Below are 21,638 nucleotides of genomic sequence, written 5' to 3' on the forward strand. Positions count from 1 at the left end.
GGAAGCTGTGGTTCCACACTGCTGAGTCCCCCCCAACTGAGAGGCACTGGCATCATCTCTGCTCCTGTGTCCAGAAAGCTGCTAAGTATGGCCAGTATTAATGACCGCCAACATAAGACAGGGCTGCACTGCCACCCTGGGAAACTCCATCAAGGCCACCTTTCATGCCATCTCCAAGTCCTACAGCTTCTTGATCCTGGAACCTCTGGGAAAGACTGTGTTCATCAAATAACCTCATCAGGAATTCATGGACCACCTTGAGAAAACCCTCACCAGAGTTCAGAGGACCTAGGCTCCAGCTGTGGCTACCACATATGGGGTTTTATACAAGATCATAAAATGAATTAAGCGTATTTTTGGAAAAAATTATATATGTGCAGTATAGTTTTCAGGAACTAGAAACACATTATACACTCTTGGGGAACTGTCATTCTCATTTCTAAATAAAGCTGTGATTTCAGTAAGACCCAAAAAAGCACTACACATTCAGTACAGACAGATCTGCCTCCACCAAGATCTTGCATCACTTTATTTCCTAGGAGTACTTGTCGCCAAAACTTCCAGAAAACATTACTTCTACACTTAGGGAAGAAGTCCATTTCATTTAAGAGGGCAAATTTGATGCAGCTGATGCAATTACAGTTAACCCATCCACAAGGTCCTAAGACTCTTCTTCATGTGAGTTTCTTGACATTCCCCACTCCTTAACACTGCAATATACAGAAACCTATGTCATCACTCACTGCTTGAAAAAAAAAAGCCAATCCATCATGCTTCATTAGGGCATTTAAAACAGGAACTATTAGGAATGTGACCTTTCTTATTGGCAAAGCGTACACGAGAGTGATCCATTCTGGGTTTTCAATGTTTAAAATCATAGCCATACAAGTAAATGGTTTTTCCAACCACCTTTTCCTAGCCTAAGGCCCCGCCATGTGACTTCAAAAACAAAGCTTTGGGGCAGGTAGGGAACGTACACATTCCCCTTCTCTTCCTTTCTCACTGAAAGGAAAAATAACTGAATGAAAATAGGTTTGTTTTTTTTTTTTTAATTGGCAAACAACTGGTATAATGAGCCCATTTTATCCCTTAAAGCCTCTTTTCCTCTATGACATAGGCTCACAACCACAGTGCAATACTCTCCTCCCTACAAGTTTGGGGTTTTGTGTGTGTGTTTGTTTAGTTTTGGGTTTTTTGAATGATCAGTAGTCACTCTCACATTCAGTGTATAAAGTTAGCTATTGATTCAAGGAGTCTGAACTGAGACAGATCTATGTCTGGACCCAGCTCCTCTGCTGCGTGAGTCCAGCCAAGTGCCTTTGACCCATGTGTATGTACTCACTGAGTGTTGCGTCAAATGGCCTCTGGGCTCTGGAGGCTACCTAACTGTCCCTCGGTTCTATAAGGGCTATACAGCTGTGCCTACAGTGCAATTCCAGTGGCTTTTATTATCTTCTCTTAACCATTTCCTCTCTGCTGTCACTTCTCTTGGCTCACAGGGACACATTCCTCCCTGTGCTATTTCATTGCTATAACAGGCAATTTAAAACAGACTGGTGTAGCTTTAAGAATGAAGGGTAGCATGGAATTAGCTACGGGCCTCTTTTCATTTCTCTTCTCCATCATCTAATCTGAAGTAGTCACCAGTGTATACCTATAAGCAGCCAGTGAGATTACACTGTCTTTGTTACCTCACTTGTATGTATGTGTGTTGTGTGCAAGTGTCCTTCAGTGTGTTCTGAGGCCAGAGAAGCATTTGGAATGTCCTCCTCTATTATGCCCTGACTTATTGCCTTGAGACAGGTCTCTCATTGAACCTAAAGTTTGACATTTAAGCTACAGTGAGTGGCTGGACACCCACATGCCTCAGAAACAATCCCAATGTTACAGGCACATGCAATACGCCCAGATTTTTATACTAGTGGTAAGGATTCAAATTTAGGGCCTTGTGCTTACATAAAAAGTACTCTTATCCACTGAGCCATTTCCCTGCAGTTTATTGAGCTTTTCAGTAGTCATCCTATGACTAAGTAGTAGTAGTAGGCCACACTGATGGCTACATGATGGCTACATGTCTGCACTCTCCGATTTACAGATAACTGTGTGCCCTCCATCAGCATATCACCTGTGCTTTCACATTCCATGTCTAGAGTTTATTCTCTACTAGATTTAGGGAGAAGGAATATTCACCAGAATTGGGATGTTATATTGTCGTTTATGTTTTATTTGAAGTTTGTGTTTTTCTATATTCTTTACATTGGAGTTAATTGGGTAGAAAAAAAGTCCTTGGTTTACTTTATTCTATTCAGATAACTATTTTCTCCTGATATAGTATTACTGTTGAAATTTTTGATGATAAAAATATCCCTATTCACTTCTAATTATTTATTTTCCTTTAATTAAATGCCCAAAGAATAGTTTTCATCTTTTCAAAGTCTGATAGCTATGCTTTCTTTTTTTAACCCCCTGAGACAGAGTCTCACTGGCTGTCTTGGAACACACTACATAGACACGGCTGGTCAAACTTACAGACACACACCTGCCTCTGCCTCCCTAGTGCTGGGTTAAAAGGTGTGTGCCACTCTGCCCATCTGATAGCTGTTGTTTCATATTGTTTTCCTGAGCCAGTTCCCCCAGCACGGTATAAACACTCTCCCATGGTTCTGATGTACCATTTTTGCATTTGTTGTATTCTGTTGCTTGGGAGTTTATTGTTTTTTTTTTCTTGGTTTGTTCTTCTCAATGACCACTGTTCTACAAATATTCAGTCATTTCTAGCTCTTGTATGTGGTATGTTCACTCCTCTCTTTTATAATTTCCTTCTATTCTGCGCTGTTTTCCCACCTGCACCTCCTTATGACCTGTCACTGGCCTAGCCACTAGCTGCTTCTCGTACATTATGGAATACTTCTGCTTCTATTGCAAGTTCTTGCGTGAGCTCAAGCATAGGTCTATTCTTCATATACATGGTTTTCAAGCTTCCTGTTAGCGAGATTCATTGGCTCACTTTGAGATATTGGGCTGTTTTTCATCTGCTGGGTGGTAGTAGCTTCATGATGTTCATTCACTGTTCATAAGGAAGTTGGTCTGACCTTAATCTTGTTTTTAATGAAATGCGTTTTTTTTTTGGGGGGGCTATTTTCGGAGTCACTTTGGGCAACATGAGAAGCCAGGACAGTTCTCCCCTGAGGCTTGTAACCTACAATCCCTCTTCTTAAATGTTCACACAGTAATACAAAGAAGCGCACTGTTATTGTTGCTTTAAGGTTTATTCATTTTATTTTGGGGAGTGTTTTGTTTGCACATGTGTACATGCACCACATGAGTGCCTGGTGCCCACAGAGGCCAGAAGAGGGTACCAGATCCCTTGAAACTGGAGTTGCCAACTGTAAAGCTGTCAGTTACTGGAAACTGAATCTGAGTCCTTTTCAAGAGCAGCAAGTGTTCTTTAGGACTGAGCCAGCCCCTGGTCTTCTGTTTTATAAGATGGCCTACTCTGTATATAAATACAGAGTATAGATAGACATTTCTGTGTGCTTTCTATTGTTACAATAAAGACCATGGCAAAAGCAACCTGGAGAGCAAAGGGCTTACTTCCTCTTACAGGTGCAGGCCATCACTGAGGGAGAAAAACTCAAGGCAGGAACCTGGAGGCAGGAACAGAATCAGAGACCATGAAGAAATGTCTCGTACTGGCTTGCTCTTCAAGATTTGCTCAGTTTGCTTTCTTATATACCCAGGATCTCCTGCCCAGGGCTAGCAAACTAAGCCCTTAGTAAGCTAAGCCCTTCCACATCACCCATCAATCAAGAAACTGCTCCTTAGACTTACACACATGCTAATCTGCTAGAGGAATTTTCTCGGTTGGCCCTTCTCTTACGAGAAAACTCTCCAGCTGTGTGGCAAAAACTAACCAGGAGAGTGTCCCTTCCTATCTTAATTTTCTTTTGTGCTTTTCTTTCCCGGCCACCTGTTTGCCCACTCCAGTAGCTGATTTTACTCTTACCAGTTTTGCCCAGAACAGGGTTTTCCCCTTAGATCAGGGCTTTACATTGTAACTTCTCATGCAAAACAACATAGCAATGTCAGTCCCTTTGCACACACCAGCCAGCTAGGGTCTTTAGAATTTTTTCCCCCAGCCCACCTCACACCCTGTCCTCAGAAGGCCCCTTGGTGCTTTCCAATGAGTACCTTAGGCTCCGTTACTTGCCCTCACAGAGGCTGACCTCACACAGGCTGTCAAATGATCAGTACACGTGCTCACACCTGTGACCATCTCTTGTACCTGACCTTCAGGGTTGAAGCTTTCTTATTCTAACTATTCTGTTAAAGTTTATAGTAGCAATCATGGAGATGAAAGCACTGTGTGCTGTGTAAGAAATGATGAACTTATTTTGTAGGCAAGGTTTTTAGTCCTGAAAGTTCTAGGTGAGGCCCCATGCAACTCAACAAATGGCCAAGATTGCAATGTGTGTTCTACAGTAGTGTCTACACCCAGCGGATATTCCAGATCTGTCATCTCAGCTGCACGCTCGGACCAAAGCACAGTATGCTACAAACTGAAGGTTCCCTCATTTCACCCGTCATGTGCTGAAGCGAAGCCCTTAACGCTGGTGAGGTGATGAGGCTGATCCCTGATGTGACAGTGTCCCGTGAAAAGACACAGGAGAGCTCTTCTCTTTTTCTTCCATGTGAGCATAAGGAAAGAACATGCCTACCGGCAGCCAGGAAGTCCCTCACAGGGACTGAACTCATAGCGCTGAGGTTTCCGTAGAAAGTACATTTCTATTGTTCACACCACCTAGCCTCAGGTATTTTGTTTTATCAGCCTGAGAGAACTAAGCCCCAGGGCAATGCCAGTCATTAAATTAATGGTAAAAATACTGAAAACAGCAAGAGCCAAGACAAAGGACAGTGGATTGGTGACTCCCTAAATATCTAACAGGACTTGAGAATAAAAGACTGCCATGTCTCTGTGGTTGGCCGAGAACAGCGACAAGGGAGAAATGTCATTAAAAAGAACATCTAGCCATAACAGAACCTTTCTGACAAATTTGTCTTTACTCACCTTGTCGCAGAAGACCTTGATCTGGCAGTACGCTCTGTGGATGGGTTTATTGCTGCGGTTATTGTAACTGTATGTGTCAATCTGAATCATCAAAGGAAGTCCTTTCACGCCCTTCTGGGAGGAGAAATCTGTACTCAATCAATTCACTGTGATGAAAATCTGAAGGAGGCAGAAAAAGAAGAAAGTTCACAAACTGCCATGCAGAGGACCTTCAAAGAGGGAGGCAGGCAGGCATGTGAAGTGAAAATCCTACACAAACCTATAAGGACAACTGATAACTGTTCAATACTCTCCCATAGAATCCTGCCAGATGCACAAAACATTATATGGCTGTAAACTTCTAAACAATTTGCTTTGATATTTGAACTTGAAATAGACAATTTAAATGACTGTCTAGAAAGCACATCACTATAAATGAGTTAACTAGGTTATTTTCTTGGTATATTAAAATCGCCACTTCTGGGGCTACAGAAATGTGTCAGCAGTTAAGAGCACTTGCTACTCTTGCAGAGGACTAGGGTTTGATTTCCGGGACCCACACGGTGGTGCACAACTGTTGTAACTCCAGTTCCAGGGGATCTGACACCGTCTTCTGGCTTCTATATGCTCCTGGATGCACGTGGCACACATACATACACTCAGGCACACCCACATACTAAATTAGTCAATTAATCTAAGAAGTTGACACTTCTAATTATAACTTTCCCTAACTTCTGACCTGCAGGATAAAAAATAATAATAATTAGATAACTATTCTTTTTTACTAGAATAGCATTGAAACCCAGTTATGTTTTGTAAAACTTCCTTCCTTGACTGTGGAGTGTGAGGTCTGTCTGGAATAATTTCTTATTATTTAATATGACCTGGCACCTAATACAATGCCTAGCAAAGAACTCACTAAGCATTAGATAACTGAACTTACAGGAATCCCACTAGATTGCAAGTCAAAATCCCCGACTTCAGCCTCTAGTAGCATTAACCAGCTAAGGGGCCTCATACATGTCACTCAATACTTGCCATGTTCAATGGTCCCGTTAAAGTGCCTGCAAGCCCTCTCCTTTCTGAAAAAGAAAATCTAAATGCTAACCTACTCCACATTAGTGAAGAAGAGGAGCTGGCAAAGGCAAGAAACGAAACAGGAGGGATTAAATAGCAGCATAAACCTCCTCCTGTTAACAGGAAGTGGTGGCACACACCTATAATCCAGCAGTCAGGGAACTGAGTCAGGAGGATCATGAGGACCAGTGCAACCTGGGAATTATAGCAAGATTCTGAACAAACTAAATCCTCATCTTATAACATGTGGCATCAGGAAATGCAATAGAAAAACTTTTAAAAACTTCAAGCTAAAAAACAAACAAACAAACAAAAAATATACAATAGAAATGACATGATGCCAACAGGACAGAAACTCTAATCAGTTTTTGAGAGTTCTATTTGATTAACAGAATAAAAAACAAGTTTCACTGTAAAGGATTGGTAAAGACAGAGGATGAGTGTAAATGAGCTAAAAATGACCCTGTTCTACATAATGGTGGGTCACAGCCAAAAGATGGCATTTTCATAGTTTGCATCTACAATTCCCCCAGAGATGAGTGCTGTTAGAGGCTATGAAAGCTTTAGGAAGTGGCCTGGCTGGGAACTCTGTCTCTGGGTCCTATGTTATATAGCCAGCCCCTGGCTCTTGGCATGCTCTCTGCCTTCAGGTCCACCTTGATCTGAACAGCCTCTGCCACACACTCCTACCATGATGCCTCCCACCCACAATGCACTGGGACCTTCTGAAACTCTGGGAAAAGAAAGAAAAACAAAACACCTTTCTTCCACTAAGCTGTTTCTAACAGGTGCTCTGGTCATTGTGACACAAACTAATATAGACACTATGTAATAGTGATTTTTATTGGAATGAGCAAAGAACACTGACAAGAACTAGGAGGAAGGGTAGCAGGGACAGGGGTGGACTGGGACATATATTATTATGTGTAACACAAAGTTTCAAAAGTGTTATCCCATCAAAAGTGGGCTTTTGATGGATGTCAAAACCTTTGTGCCTCTGTGAAAGTGCCTAGAGTTGCCCTGAAGGAAAATGAAGGCCACAGAGTTCTTCCTAGGTACCGGGCTGATCTGTTTGATACCCTGTAGACTTTTAGTAATTTACACCACCAGGCATCTAATTGTCAGTGCTTCACCTCTTCACACATCCTTTTACCTGTGAGCTCCTCCTTATGCCCATCAGGGGTGTCTAAGGACATTTGACAAGTTTCAATGATGTACTAATTACAACAACTTTGCCAGCTGTGCCACTAGCTCCCACCTTTCTAGCCAAAACCCGAAAACAAATACTAAAGGTACTCTGTCTCACTGTACGTCTAGAGATCTAATGTGTGGGTACTCTGAGAGACATTGGATTTGTGTTAAAGAAATGTTTTCCCATCTGTTTGTCTTTGAGACAGGGTCCCCTTGGCAGCTCAAGGTCACCTGAAACTTGAAGCTCCCTCTTTAGCCCAGGCTAGTATTAAACTTGTGGTGATCCTCCTGATTAAGGCTCTCTAGAGCTGGAATTACAGGCATGGTGTACAATAAATTTTAGCGGCTTTGTACACAGACACAGGCATAGGTGCGTGCGCACAGGAAGGGAAAGAATAACTGTATAATACATAGTTTAATTTCCCTACTTTGCTCTTTATATACCCTGTAATATCATGTTATATATTATAAAAATAAAGAAAAGATACTTTTTAAATATATACATTCATTTCACTCATTCATTCTTTTCATTCATTTATTCAGTCTATAAGTATCCATGGAAGCACACAGTGAAGCACACAATGCATTAAATGGTGTAGGATCTTAGAAAGAGACAGAAGCTAACAATTCAAGGAGAATGCAACCAGTGTTCAGCAATGACCATCATACAGTGGTCGAGTACAAGAGAGGTGTGAGCAGAGGTCCCGCAGAACAAAGTCCTCAGCCTGGAGGAAACTAGTGAAACATAAGCCACAGATACTCTAGATTTGAGCAGGGGCCTCACAGAATCTAAAGAAGCCTGGGGGCAGGGGGGTGAGATCAACTGAAGATGCAAATGCCTGAGTAATGAAGACTATGGCAGGCAGGATGCATCTTCCAAACTTCCAGTGTAGAAATATTCTGTCCATAACAGTCACAGTAACAGAAAATGCTACCTTGGAGAGTCCCTAAATGACAGAGAAATTTTATTTAACATTCACTTAAGCAGCAAATGTTTTCAAACATCTTAAGTTTCCTGAGGCTGCAGCAACACAAATATGCAAGCTCTGTGCCCTGCAACCACAGAAGGCAGGGGTGAGATGGGGTGAGAGATACGTGCTGGTGTCTTAAAGATTACAGTAGCAACATGACCACTGATGTGATGGTCAGGAAGGAGGCGTCCTTTTCTAGGCACACTTGACTTGTTCTATTGCTGCCAATGGGATGATCTAGGCCAGAATGCAGTTTTGTATCAGCAAACAAAATGCTCACTCTGCTGAACTAGTGGTTGTCCCTAATTCTGGCCCTGCATTTCACAAAGATCTCCCTGATGTAATCCACCATCACTCCAGACTCCATCTATAGGTCTGCCTAGTAGAAGAGAAGACAATGTTCTGGTGGATATTTCCTACATGACTGGCTTGCTAATTTGCATGTCATTCACTGAGGGTCAATGATAGCTAGGAAGAAAAGCTAATTATGGTCTGTCATCTACAAGTCTGACCTAAGAGAGCTAGAGCAACAGATCATGACTATTTACAAGGACCACTTAAGTAGCCTAGTCATCTAGAGCCAATGAGATAACGGATGCTCACTGGCAATAAATAGACTCAGTCATCCTTGGAGGAGCCATAAAAGTCAATCACCCTGTACACAAGGTCCTTAAAAGCCAATAGAGTTCAACAGGGAGATATTTAGATTTAATGCTCTTAAAAGAGAAAGGTCTCCACAGAAGGCCCAGAGTGGCTCAGACTCAAGGCAGCCTGATCCCATAAAAGGTAAACCTCAGGAGCCTGCCTTCTGTGCTGGCATCTCTTGGGTCAGCCCAGCATGCAGGGTGCTGTGCTGGGCTCAGCAGCGCTTCCTTCTCCTGGCCACCTCCTGGAAAGCAGTTTCAGGGTCTGATGGCATCAATCACAGCCTGGCTGTGCCACACTCAAAATCCAAATGGTTGAACTTTAACGGAAGTGGGGGTGGGGCGGCACAGAAGGCTGTTAACTGAAACCTTGGCCGAGGAGCTGATAAGCATTTGCTTCTTTTTGCAAACCCAACCATGTCCCACAGCTCCACCAGCAGTAGGCAAACACAAGAGCAACTTTCCCCTAAGTTGACCTACAAAGAACCCAACGTAAATGTGTTGCAGATCTGAGGACAAAGCATGATTTCACCCCCTGAATGTTCATCTAAATGTCAAGCACAGAAAGTTATTTCTAGCTTCAACAGGAGCTCAGGCTATGCAAAGAGCAGATGGACTCGGTACATAGCTGACCTGTCCCTGAGTTACACACAATTGTGCGGCCTCTGCTTACATCCTTCCCAAACCTCAGGTGGATTCCTCTAATTCTAGAAGCACACTTTTCCTTCTTCAGGAAGACTAATTAAATCTTGTGCAGTCAGGCAAATAATAGACACCATTTCAATTTCCTTACATGTTCAGAGTGAAGCAGATAATTTTTTAGACACCTTCCCCAGAAAAAGCAGTCTAAAGCATGTGACTTTTTAAAAATAAAATCACTTGTTACATGTGAGTGACAATTCCCCTTTTGTGGCTTCGAACATAAAAGTGACTTTGCTGAGGTCTCAACCCCAGCTGCACACCAGGCAAATAAGACAGTTTATTAAAATGAACACAGCAGGGAGCTTCAGAGCCAACCCATGATCTCATTGTTAATTTCCACTGTTCCTTGGGCTTTCCAATAGAAACAGTCAACCCTATCTTTAATTGATTTAATTTAGAAAGCAATTTAAGATTTAAAACTAAATCCTCACAACCATGATTCAGTGTCATGGATTTATTTGACTTCATACAAATTGAATTTTGTACTTGTACTATCTTTCTGGCTAAAGGCTATTTATATATTAATGTATTTCCTAATACTCAGGATCCTAAAGAACTCATCTAAAGAATCACACAGGTTTATTGCAATAACCACAGGTAGGGTGTGCACCAAGAAATAAGTTTAACACTAGAACCCATTCTCCCTTCATAAATATTATATAAATAAGTAAGTGTGTTGGTGCCAATTTCTCTCCTCTTTTTTCTTCTTCCTCCCTCTCCTCCCCCTCCTTCTTTCCCTTTCTCCCTCTCTCCTCCTCCCACCCCTCCTCCTTCTTCTCTCCCCTTCTCCTTCCTTAGACAGGATCTCACTATGTGGCTCTAGCTGTCCTGAACTCAGAGATCCTCCTGCCTCTGCCTCTGCCTCTGCCTCTGCCTCTGCCTCTGCCTCTGCCTCTGCCTCTGCCTCTGCCTCTGCCTCTGCCTCTGCCTCTGCCTCTGCCCCTGCCTCTGCCTCTGCCTCTGCCTCTGCCTCTGCCTCTGCCTCTGCCTCTGCCTCTGCCTCCCAGGTGCTGGGATTAGTTCTTGGTTCTTATTAAAGACCTTTAGATAGCTTCCTTACATTTTGTCATTTTTCTTCCACATGAGTGCAGATGGAATGACAAATGAAACAGGCAAAAAAAGTAAGAGTAAACTCTAGCCAAGCAAGAACATAATAAAATGTGAGCTATCGCTCACTTCACGCTGTGACTCACCCAGCAGTGACAAGCATCCTCCTGTGCTGGCAGTGTGCTCAGAGGTGAGGATAGCAAGGCAAGACCAGCCCCCACACCTGCTCTCAGGCCCCTTTGCTGTTTTGTTCAGGATTTCCTGAAGCCTCCGATTATACAGCACTTGTAGATATGATTACTGTATTTCTTTTATTTTGTTTTATCTTTCATTCTTACAATGTATTTATTTTTTACACATGCTACAAGTGCGTCTGAATACACACAGATGAACATTTGAGTTGCTCTCACATTCTACCCTGCCATGGTTTTTCTGTTTTTCCACCACCAGTGTGTTTTTTGTTGTTGTTTTCAGAGCACGTCAAATCTGGTCCATTTCAGGGCACTTCGGTCTGCTGTCTCTGCAGATCCACGCTGGACGACTGGACGACTACCCCGCCCCCTTTGAGACTTCAGTTCAATACTAACTCTTCAGACACACAAGCCAGAGTTACTTTTCTCTCCTTCCCATCCAGAGGCATACTTGACTGCATTTCTCTTTTCTGTTTTCTTCATACACTGAATAGTATTTGAATTTAATGTGTTTAGTTACCTGTTCCATGAGGGCAAAAGCCCAAAAGGCCATTTCTCTGTCTCAGGTCAGCTTCATTCTGCCAGGCTCCTCATCAAGTATTCCTCATCAAGTTCCTCATCAAGTTCCTCATCAGGTTCCTCATCAAGTATTTACTCAATGAGTTAAGAAACATAATTTTTTTCCAAATATGCATTTTTCCTTTATGCACAATCATGCTTTCATAATAGTACCTAGAAGCTGAGACTGACAGAGTAGCTGAAGTTGTCAAGACAACACAGTGGGTCACTGCTGACCGGATATACCCTCTGAAGCTACCTGACAGCGTGTCTGCTTGCCCATTTACCTACCTAGTGACTGAGGTAGCAGTATAGCTACGATAAGACCAACAACATACTCAGCATGATTGTCTGTCTGTCCATCCAGCTAACCACCTCCCTATCCACACATGCTCACACCCTTGGAAGGGCTACAGATGAGAAGCACAGAGGCTCTCTAACAGCAGGCCCTGCTCCCGGGACAAGAGCACTGCTCATGCCCAGTTCTAGTCAATGTTGTGGAACAAGCATAATTAGTTGAACAATACAAACCATACTTGCTATGAGAACTTGCAAAGAAGTAAAGAGCTTAACTGGGAAGGCTTCCTGTAGGAATCAGGGGTGAGAACAAAGGCTGCGGGATGCAGAGATCCCTGGAATCAGCGTTGAAGCTGCCCTGGGGCCCGCGTGTCATGCGTCAAGTGGGACAAGTAGGTGTGGGCCACAGTACCCAGTAAGAGGCCCAGTGAGACCTGAGAAAAGCAGTGGGGCTCCGGAGTGGCAGGGTTCACACCCTTCCAGAGTAGGTGAGAGAAACATTAAAAATGTAAGATGAACCTGGGCCAGGCAGGCTGGTAGTGAAAGGGCACAGGGCTCCCCAGGGAGCCAGAGGCTTCGGCTACAGCCTCCAATGCAAGTGGTAAGTGGGGTCACCTGCAGTGAGGGGGTTAGAAGATGCCAGCTTTCTCTACAGCTGAGAGCAGGGTGAAAGTCTTGAACAAAAACAGAGAGAGAGAATGAAAGAATGAAAAAAGAAAGAAAGAGAAGGGGAGAGGGAGGGAGGGAAGGAAGGAAGGAAGGAAGGAGCAGAAGGAAGCTCCTTCAGCCAGCCCTCCTTCTTGCAGACCCTGTCTTTTGAGAAGCTCTAATAATCCCCACTTTGGTGCTATGGTATTTAAATGAGGCCATACTTTTCAACCGGAAAGGAGCCATACAAGCAAAAGTAAGGAGCTTCCCCAACCTCGCCACCCACCACACAGCCCCAGCCAACCTCCATGATGCTCATCTTTGTAACTGTTCTTCCTCAGAGCCAGAGCAGTCAAGCAGGCCACCCCTGTGCACTGCTCAGGTAGCTCTACTGCACCACAGGGGTCCCCAACCCTGCTCTTTCAGGGGGACACTACCCTATCCTGGCCAGATTTTTCCTCAGGGAGTTTGTAAAGCCAACCTCAGATGACTCCAGTTTATAAGCCTCAATGATTAAACAAACATTAAATCAAGGTAAATTTATTTTTAAAATATCAAATCGGCTGACTGGTGGTGCATGCCTTTAATCCCAGCACTGGGACGCAGAGGAAGGTGGGATTTTTAGTTCAAGTACATCCCAGTCTAAATAGTGAGTTCCAAGACAGCCAGAACAACACAGAGAAACCCTGTCTCACCAAAAAAAAAAAAAAAAAAAAAAAAAAAAAAAAAAGAAAATGATTAAGTCTACTTCTCCACAGAACTTAGGAGGAGGGATGTCTAGGCCAGAGACTCCATTCATCTCCAATTTTCACTGTTGAGCTCTGCCACCCCATTGGATCTTACACAGCAGCATACTAGGATGAGGAGGGCCTTGGACACTGCCTAACAGTGACTGTTTCACACATTGACAAGCTCCCTGTTGTGGGAATTTAAGTGTAAATTCAGTCAACTTTTTGGTGGTTTTGCTTTCTTGTCCTCTCTTTCTCTCTATCACACCCTCTCTGGATAGGGCCTCATATATTCCTGGTATGTGTGTGGCTGGTGATCAAAACCTGGGCTTTGCACATACTAGGTGAGCAGCCTAGCAACTTAGCCACATCCCCAGATCTAAAAACTTTGTAATGCTCTAATCCAATACAAAACTCAAAAGGCACCAAAAGCAAAACTGCAAACACTCTCCCACCCTTGCTCCCCAGTCAAGTACCTCAGTGTACTATGGAAATGTGAGTTCTGTCCTATTCTGCAAAGGGCAGAAGAGAACACATATTCCCAATTCTCACTTTTCCCACATAATGATGAAATCTGATAGCTGTGTCTCTTTAAAAATGCTTACATATGGATTATCAACATGGATTGCTGCAGCCATGAATCATCTGAAGGAATGGGCGGGCATGGGAGTGTTAGCAGGCCTTCTGGTGTTGGTCTCCTTGGTTTGCCTGTGGTATATATGCAAGATTAGAGTCTCACAACAGTGTGATGCAGCCATGATCATTCAGGCCTTTACAGCCATTGAAGCAGGACATTCTCCCCAAGCATGGTTGGATACCATAAAAAGCTAAAATGATAAGCTCAGGATGCGAGGCTAAGCACTGCACTCAGGGTCAGCCGCTTTGGACCCAGAGAAGAGCATGTCTGATTGCATGTGGGTTGATGCCCCAGGTCCCGCCTCTGAGAAAAAGGTATTGGACGGGTCTGATGCTCTTTGGGTGGATGACACCTAAATGAACATCTGTACAAAGTCCCAATTTATTTCTAATATCAGAGATCAGACCTCTACTCTTGCCTGATGCGTCTAAAACAAAAAGGGGGAACTGTAGAGAGCTGCGGAATGCTATGCCTTAAAGATGGAGCTGGTTTCCGCCTTCCACCTTCCCGATGGTGAGTGCTCTCTGTCACGAACAACTCCACATTTGGCTAAGGCCGAGGATCTGGCTTGCTTCCATGTATGTGGACCTATCTGCATTGCCCCCGTGGCACGCCTGGGTTGGCTACCTAGAGGCTATTTAAGCTGTGGGGGCTGGCTTTCCCCGGGGTCCGAGGATTGTTCAATGTTCCTGAATAAACTGCATTGGAAAAAAAAAAATGCTTACATATAGAATGAGAAATCCCGCCCCCCAATTAGGCTGTTTCCAGCTTTTAGTTTATAACCAATGCCACTGTGAATGTCTGTGTGGTTTTTGTATACAACTGTACACAGGAACATAAATTTGCTGCTTAAGTTGTTTTCTCCAGCTGAAAGTGGAGAAGAAAAAGCCATGCCTCAGTGGTTCCTGCCTGTGATACCAGTGCTGGGAGGTGGAGGCAAGAGTCTTGGAAGTTCACCTTAGTTCCAGGCCTGTCTTAGCTTCTCTGAGAGCAGGACCTGTGCCTGGCCAGGAATCCCATCTCTCAAAACTGGTATCTCATCTGCTGCCTCAAATACACCCTTGTCTCCCTGGCCGTGAGAGTGGAGATGTTCCTTCACAGTCCTTCCAACATAGACCAGCACTATGGAAGGACTGTGCTCAGCCTAGACTTGCTTGGCTCTGTTGTGCATTTGCTGTATTACTGAGGTAAGCTACTAACTTCAACTCACTCCTCAGATGAAAGCTGTCACCTGCTTAGAAACACGAATAATTGGATAATACGTATAAAGGCCTAGCAGGGTGCCTGATATATAGTAATTGCTGAACAAATATTAGTCATTGTGCACACAGGCACACACCATTATGTCATGAAATCCAAGTGTGTAATCCAATTCTCTGCACAACACAATAGCTTATAGCTGTGAAGTTCAGAGCCGTAAGTAGAATGCAGGGCAGAGACCATGGCTGCTCCACACTAACAAAAGATCAACTGATATCTTCGGTGAGATGCCATCCAAAGATTACTCCTTGTTCACAAGCATTAGCTCCAGTTTTCCTGTCAGCCCTTACCTTATAAAAGAGGAACAAAGGCAAGGCTTTGTTTAAGTTCAATACCACAGACTCCAGCAAATGTTTGTCTTTCCCTTTTAAAGCTCCCTCTGCCCACACCACGCCCCAGCAAACACAGAAAAACGCCATTTGCCCTGCTCGGCTGTGTGTAACTCAATCCTTCTGAGACCTCTCCCAGGAGCCTCTCCCAGTGCTCTCTTTACTTTTGAGACCATGGGATGCCCTATAATATTCTCTATCAGATAACCTGCTTAAAATCGGCCTAAGTTAAGCAAAATACTAACTTAGTCTAAGTGAATGGTAACTTCTGCACAAACGGCTTTATCTTTTAACTGCCGTAGAAGCTCCCTAAGAAAAGGCATCAACTTCCTGTTGATGCTGTGGGGTAGGGAACCAGCAAAGTTATGAACCTTGCTCACCCGGAACTATGGCATCCTTTAGGCAGTCCATTCGCTCTCTCTGTGCATTCTAAAAACCAATGTTTGCACATCTTGTCCCCTCCTCTGGTGTCCAGGAGTTCAAGGAAGAGTTCAAGGGAGAGTCCATTTAGAAGCATGCCCTAGGAAGGTACACCATGACTACCAAATTTATATTTTTGTAAATTACTTTTCAGATTTATGCATTTTATTCTATGAACAGAAGTGTTTTGCATGTGTGTGCGTGGTGTGTGTGTGTATGTATGTATGTATGTATACCATTTGCATGGCCCAGGCTCTATGAGTTTAGAAGCATCAGACCCTTCAAAGCTGGAGTCACAGATGGTTGTGAGCCACCATGTGAGTGCTGGAAATAGAACTTGGGTCCTCTACAAGACTAGTGCTCTTAACCACTAAGTCATCTCCAGACCCAGAAGTTTAGCTTTCTAAGAGCGCTGTACTTGACACAGAGCACCAATAAAGCAGGGTGTGATTGCACAAGCCTGTAATTCCAGCACTGGGCAATGGTGGCAGGATTATCAAAAGATCACAGCCAGCCTCTGCTACATGAAAGCTTGACTCAACAACAGCACCTGTTAGACATCTCAGATGAAAAAAGAAATACTGGAAAAGAGACAGCTAGATGAGGCTGGAAAAATGATTCAGCAAGTAAGTGCATTCAGTGCTCTTCCAGAGGATCCAAACTTGGTTCCTAGCACCCATGTTTGGAAGTTTACAACTGCCTATAACTCCAGTTCAAGGGGAATCTGACAGCCTCTTTTGGCCTCTATGGGAAATGCATACAAACACACACACCCAAATAAAAATTAAAATGAAAAAGTGAAAGAGGAGGAGGAAGAAAAGAAATAGCAAACCTGAGACATGATAGGTACTGAGTTTAAGGATAGCTTTTAATTAGCATAATCTCACTCACCTAAAGTAACTATAAAGTTGTACAAGATTAAAAAATTCTGTTCTCCCCAATTCACTGCTTTCTTGTAGTGAAATGTCACTGCCATCACAGACCTGCTCTGTTAACAAGCTGTCTCTTAAACTCAGAGGGACTGTACTGTCCATTCCTGGCTCACATGCAGGGACTGGGCGGGGCTTGCTCACCACTAGCTGCACCTTGAGAGAGGAGCACCTGAAGGAAGAAACCAACACACAGGAGGAGAGACAAGGGAAGTTGCTCTACAGGACACAGGTCCTCAGATCTCTACACACTGACTCTGCCTACTTGCCCTATAGTACAGGTGCTGCTAGGCACTGCTTCCCATTGGCTTTTGTCTTCCTCAGAGACAGATTTACAGATGGATGAAGACCTCTTATCTTCAGTTGTCATCAGCCAGCCATCTCAACAACCACTCCTCAAAAAACAGCCTCAGCTTTAGATGACATCTTTTAAATATTAGAGCAAACACAGATACTTAACATTAATTAGAAGTAGACTAGTAAGGAAGCAGGGCTCAGGGGAAATGTCAGCACGCCATGGCCATAATCACCTGATGGGTTTCTACAGGTACAAGCTTACAGACAACTTTTTATTCTAAATCCTCTCTCTCTCTCCATTCCTCCTCCTCCTCTCTCTCCTGTGGGGTGTGTGTGAAGGTCAGAACAACTTGCAGTGTGTTTGCTTATTTGATTGCTTAAGTTGCACATACCTTCATCTTCTCTGAAAATAATCTCCATCTTAGTTTTGTTTGTGTGTTACATGCTGGGCCTCTTGCATGGTTTTGAACAAAAGGAAAAGAACAAAAAGTCTCTACTATTCATGACAGGAAAAAAGTATAAAAGAAAAACACAAGCCCATAAATGTGAAAATAAATTTCAGGATACCAGAGAAAGAGCTAGAGAGGTGAGTAGATAGAGAATAAATGTGTAAAGGTAGAAAGAACCCAGTTAAATACCTCAGAACTGCAGTCTTGGGAAATGCTGCTCTTTAGTGTGTACAGAGTAGAAAGACCTGCTAATGTTAGGCTATTCAGAGCACGCATGTGTGAGTGGGCACGTACACACACATTCAGCAGAGATTGTTGATGTCAAGTTAGTCTACACACATACAAGCACTCAGCTGAAGAGAGCAAAATATCTGAAGTAGTAGCTACGTCCATTCTGGTCAATGGTTTGGGGTTTTGTTATTGTTGGTGGTGGTAGTTCTTTTTGGTTTTTCAAGACAGGGTTTCTCTGTGTAGTCCTGGCTATCCTGAAACTCACTATGTGGACCAGGCTGGACTCAAACCACAGAGATCCACCTGGCCTCTGCCTCCTGAGTGATGGGATTAACAATGGTTTTTCTGATACAAACAAGTAATGCTCCAGGGCATAAGGATAAGGAAAGCTCTGGGCTCTGAAGTGTTAAAACAGCACACCAGCTTTTCTGGGGGCCAGCTGCTGTGGGGCTGAGGATGTTAAACATGGGGCCTGTGGCCAAGCAGGAAGAGTCATTTAATCCGCTTTGCTGAGGAGGCGAAGCTGATGCCCATCTTCCCTCCTGGGCCCATGTAAGTTGCACTCTGCAATTATTGGAAAAGGAAAATTATAGCACTTTTTTTTTGGTCTCATTGTAATGGATGATTTGCTTCCATGAGGATGGGTAGGACAGGAGCCTGAGGGTAGCATCCGCCCTTCCATCTACCTAATCTTGCAGGACTGGGATGCAAATTGGAAGTTGAGATGCAGAGAAATGTCTTCCATGACATCTCTTAGCCCTGTACATCCAGTTGCATCCTAAACATCTGTTGATACAGACATGTTTCTGAAACTCTCTTCCTGAGACTGGAAGAACATTCACTGGTAATCTAATAATAAAGGGATGAATGGGACACATCAAGTCCTTAATTGCAGCTAGTGGAAGGTATTCAGGCAAACAGGACAGACAGCATCAAACAGGAAGCCTTGTTCTACCCTGACAGGCAGAGACGCTAAATCCAAAGGCAGCAAAGAATACCCTACTATGCCAGCTTAATATTACTGAATTATTTTAGGTTGCTTTTGTTTGTTTGTTTCAAGATGGGGTTTCACCATTTAGCCCTGGCTCTCCTGGAACTAGCTCTGTCCTCAAACTCATAAATATATCGGTCTGCCTCTACCTCCCCAGTACTGGGATTAAAGGCATGTACCACCACAGCCTGGCAGGTTTTTCTTTAAGACTTGTCAAAAGAAAGGCCAACAAGATGTCTTAGTGGGCAAAAGTACTTGCCACACAAGCTTGGCAATCTGAGACCTGTTCCCACAACCTAGATAGGGAGTTAGGGATGCTGGAGTGTCTGTAATCCCACAGTCCTCCTGAGAGAGAGATGGGACGCAGAGACAGGAAGTTTATGTCCTCCTGCCTGGACTGTGGAGGGTGACAGAGACAAGAGACCCTGACTCAGAGCAAGGTACAAAGAGAGATACAACTCTGGGAAAGTGTCCTCTGAGCTCTATATGCATGTCCTCACTCCTGTGCACCCAGGCTCACACAGAGAGACACATTAATAATAATAATAGACAGTAAACAAAAATTTTTCTAAAGAAAGATGTAATAGACTCGTCTTTAGTGGTGGTGAAGGAGAAATATTTTTTAATTCTTTATTAATTACACTTTATTTATTTTGTATCCCCCCTGTGGTTCCCTCCCTCCTTCTGTCCCAATCCCTCCCTTCCTCCCCCCTTTGCATGCATGCCCCTCCCCAAGTCCACTCTTAGGGGAGGTCTTCTTTTCCTTCCTTCTGATCCTATTCTATTAGGTCTCATCAGGAGTGACTGCATTGTCTTCTTCTGTGACCTGGTAAGGCTGCTCCCCACTCAGGAGGAGATGATCAAAGAGCAGGCCAATCAGTTCATGTCAGAGACAGTCCCTGTTCCTATTACTATGGAACTCCACTTGGACACTGAACTGCCATGGGCTATTATCTGTGTAGGGGTCTTAGGTAATCTCCATGCATGGTCCTTGGTTGGAGTATGTCTCAGGAAAGACCTCTGTGCTCAGATTTTTTGGTTCTGTTGCTCTCCTTGTGGAGCTCCTGTCCTCTCCAGATCTTACTGTCTCCCACTTCCTTCATAAGATTCCCTGCACTCTGCCCAAAGGTTGGCAATAAGTCTCAGTATCTGCTTTGATAGTGTACAGGGCAGAGCCTTTCAGAGGTCTCTTTTCTCCTTCTTCTGATGTTCATCCTCTTTGCCTTTCTGGATAGGGATTGCACTCATATAGACATATAATATAGGATAAACCTACTAAAATCTGTACACCTAAAGAAACTAATCAAGAGGGAGGACTTTTGCTATGCTCAATCCCTATTGAGAAATATTTTTTACTGAATTAAAATATTGGCTGAAGAGGGATTTTTTTTAAAGACTGGGGAGGGGGTGACCTCCCTCATCCTAGCATTTGCTAGAGTAGGAAGGCGCAAACACAAAACAAAGGGTGTAGTGTGCTGGTCTCCTAATATGGTAACAAGGCAAAGAGTGCAAGGAATTCTGCAGCACTCTAATGCTCACGCTGGTCTCCTGTATGGTCTCCATGACAGACATCCTAGCACTCAGGGACTAGGTTAACCTTGGAATCACTATGGAAGAGAGAGCAACACTGAAGAAGCATGGGGCATTTGAACTCTCCCTGGAAACCTGAGAAAGAGCTGCAGTTAGGGCTGCACCGTGTGGGTGATGTCACCGTCGCAGAGATGCTCTGAACCAGTACTCCAAGCTCACTACTCTTGAATGACTCAACAGTCTTGTGTGAAAAATCACCATCTTGGAGATTTGTGCTTGGCAAACCTGCTTTCTAGTACCAGTGTTTGACTTTAAAGAGAAACTTAAAATCGGAATGCCCTGCAGGTGAGAGTCATGTGAGAAAGTAAGGCTCAGAAGCTGCCCCATCATAACCCTCTGGGTGGGACCTCAGGCATCTGTGGAGTGTTTACCCTGACTCCCCACCATTCCACAGCTCAGCAAATAAAACTGAGGAAGGGGACATGAGATGCTGGAAGCCGGCAATGCCTGTAATACCAGCATTTGGAAGGCTGAGACAGGAGGATTGCTGTGAGTTCTGAGCCAGTCTGGGCCACACAGCTTGGCTTAAAAACCACCCCTGTCCCCAGAAAAAATAAACACAAATGCTGGAAACTCTGGTGCCAGGTCTAGGCCACAGCTGTACCTCACTGCAGGTGCCTTCTGCTGCACTGGCCAGGACCCATGCCCACCTGTGGGGACAGTGGGGACACTCAGAACTCCACCATCTACACACCAAGAACCTGAGACAATGCACAGTGCATGGTCCTCCAGACTGCACAGACCCCGAGGGGAACAGGTCCTGTCCAAGACTGTTTAGCCTGCTTGAGTCACCTAACAGAAAGCCACTGTGGCACAACCGGAAAAACCGGCTCTGAGAGGTGGAACCTTGCAGCCACTAGGCCTGAAGCAGGCAGCCAGCTTGGGACCATGGCCAGAGCCTGGGACCACCACAGAACTTGAGCACATTCCTGGCCAAATGTTGTTCATTACTAAAGGAAGCTAAATAACTCAGTGTTGGTGTCCTCTCCTTTCTCCTGCTTGCTCCAGAGGAAAGATAGATGCAGGGCTAAGAGGCAGGGCTGCGTAAGGTCCTCAGAAGCAGAGCACTTGCCTAGCACATGGGAAGTCCTGGGGTCAATTTTAAGGACCACACAGGAGTGTGCGCACACACAAACAATAAACACAACATTAGAAGAGGGGCTAAGGAGAAGGCCCAGTGGGTAAAGTACTTGGCACATACACATGAGAAACATTTTAACTCTCATTGTGTTGCTACCTCACAACAGTGGTAGCTAGCAAAGACCTGAACCTCGGGTGGATGCCATAGTGCGTAAAAATTCAAATGTATACCCAGGGCTGGGCAGAGAAAGTTCCAGAACAGAATAGCACTAGGATAATGTCACTCATCATGAAAGCCACTTACAACCTTGCAAACTTAGGCCC

At 44.1% G+C, this 21,638-nt stretch overlaps 1 pseudogene; it reads right to left on the reverse strand.

Moving 5' to 3' along the window:
- LOC132652391 (grainyhead-like protein 2 homolog) overlaps positions 1 to 21,638 on the reverse strand; it is a 56,362-nt pseudogene that overhangs the window by 26,805 nt on the left and 7,919 nt on the right.

Source organism: Meriones unguiculatus, chromosome 1, assembly GCF_030254825.1.
Source record: "Meriones unguiculatus strain TT.TT164.6M chromosome 1, Bangor_MerUng_6.1, whole genome shotgun sequence".
Classification (NCBI taxonomy): Eukaryota; Metazoa; Chordata; class Mammalia; order Rodentia; family Muridae; genus Meriones; species Meriones unguiculatus.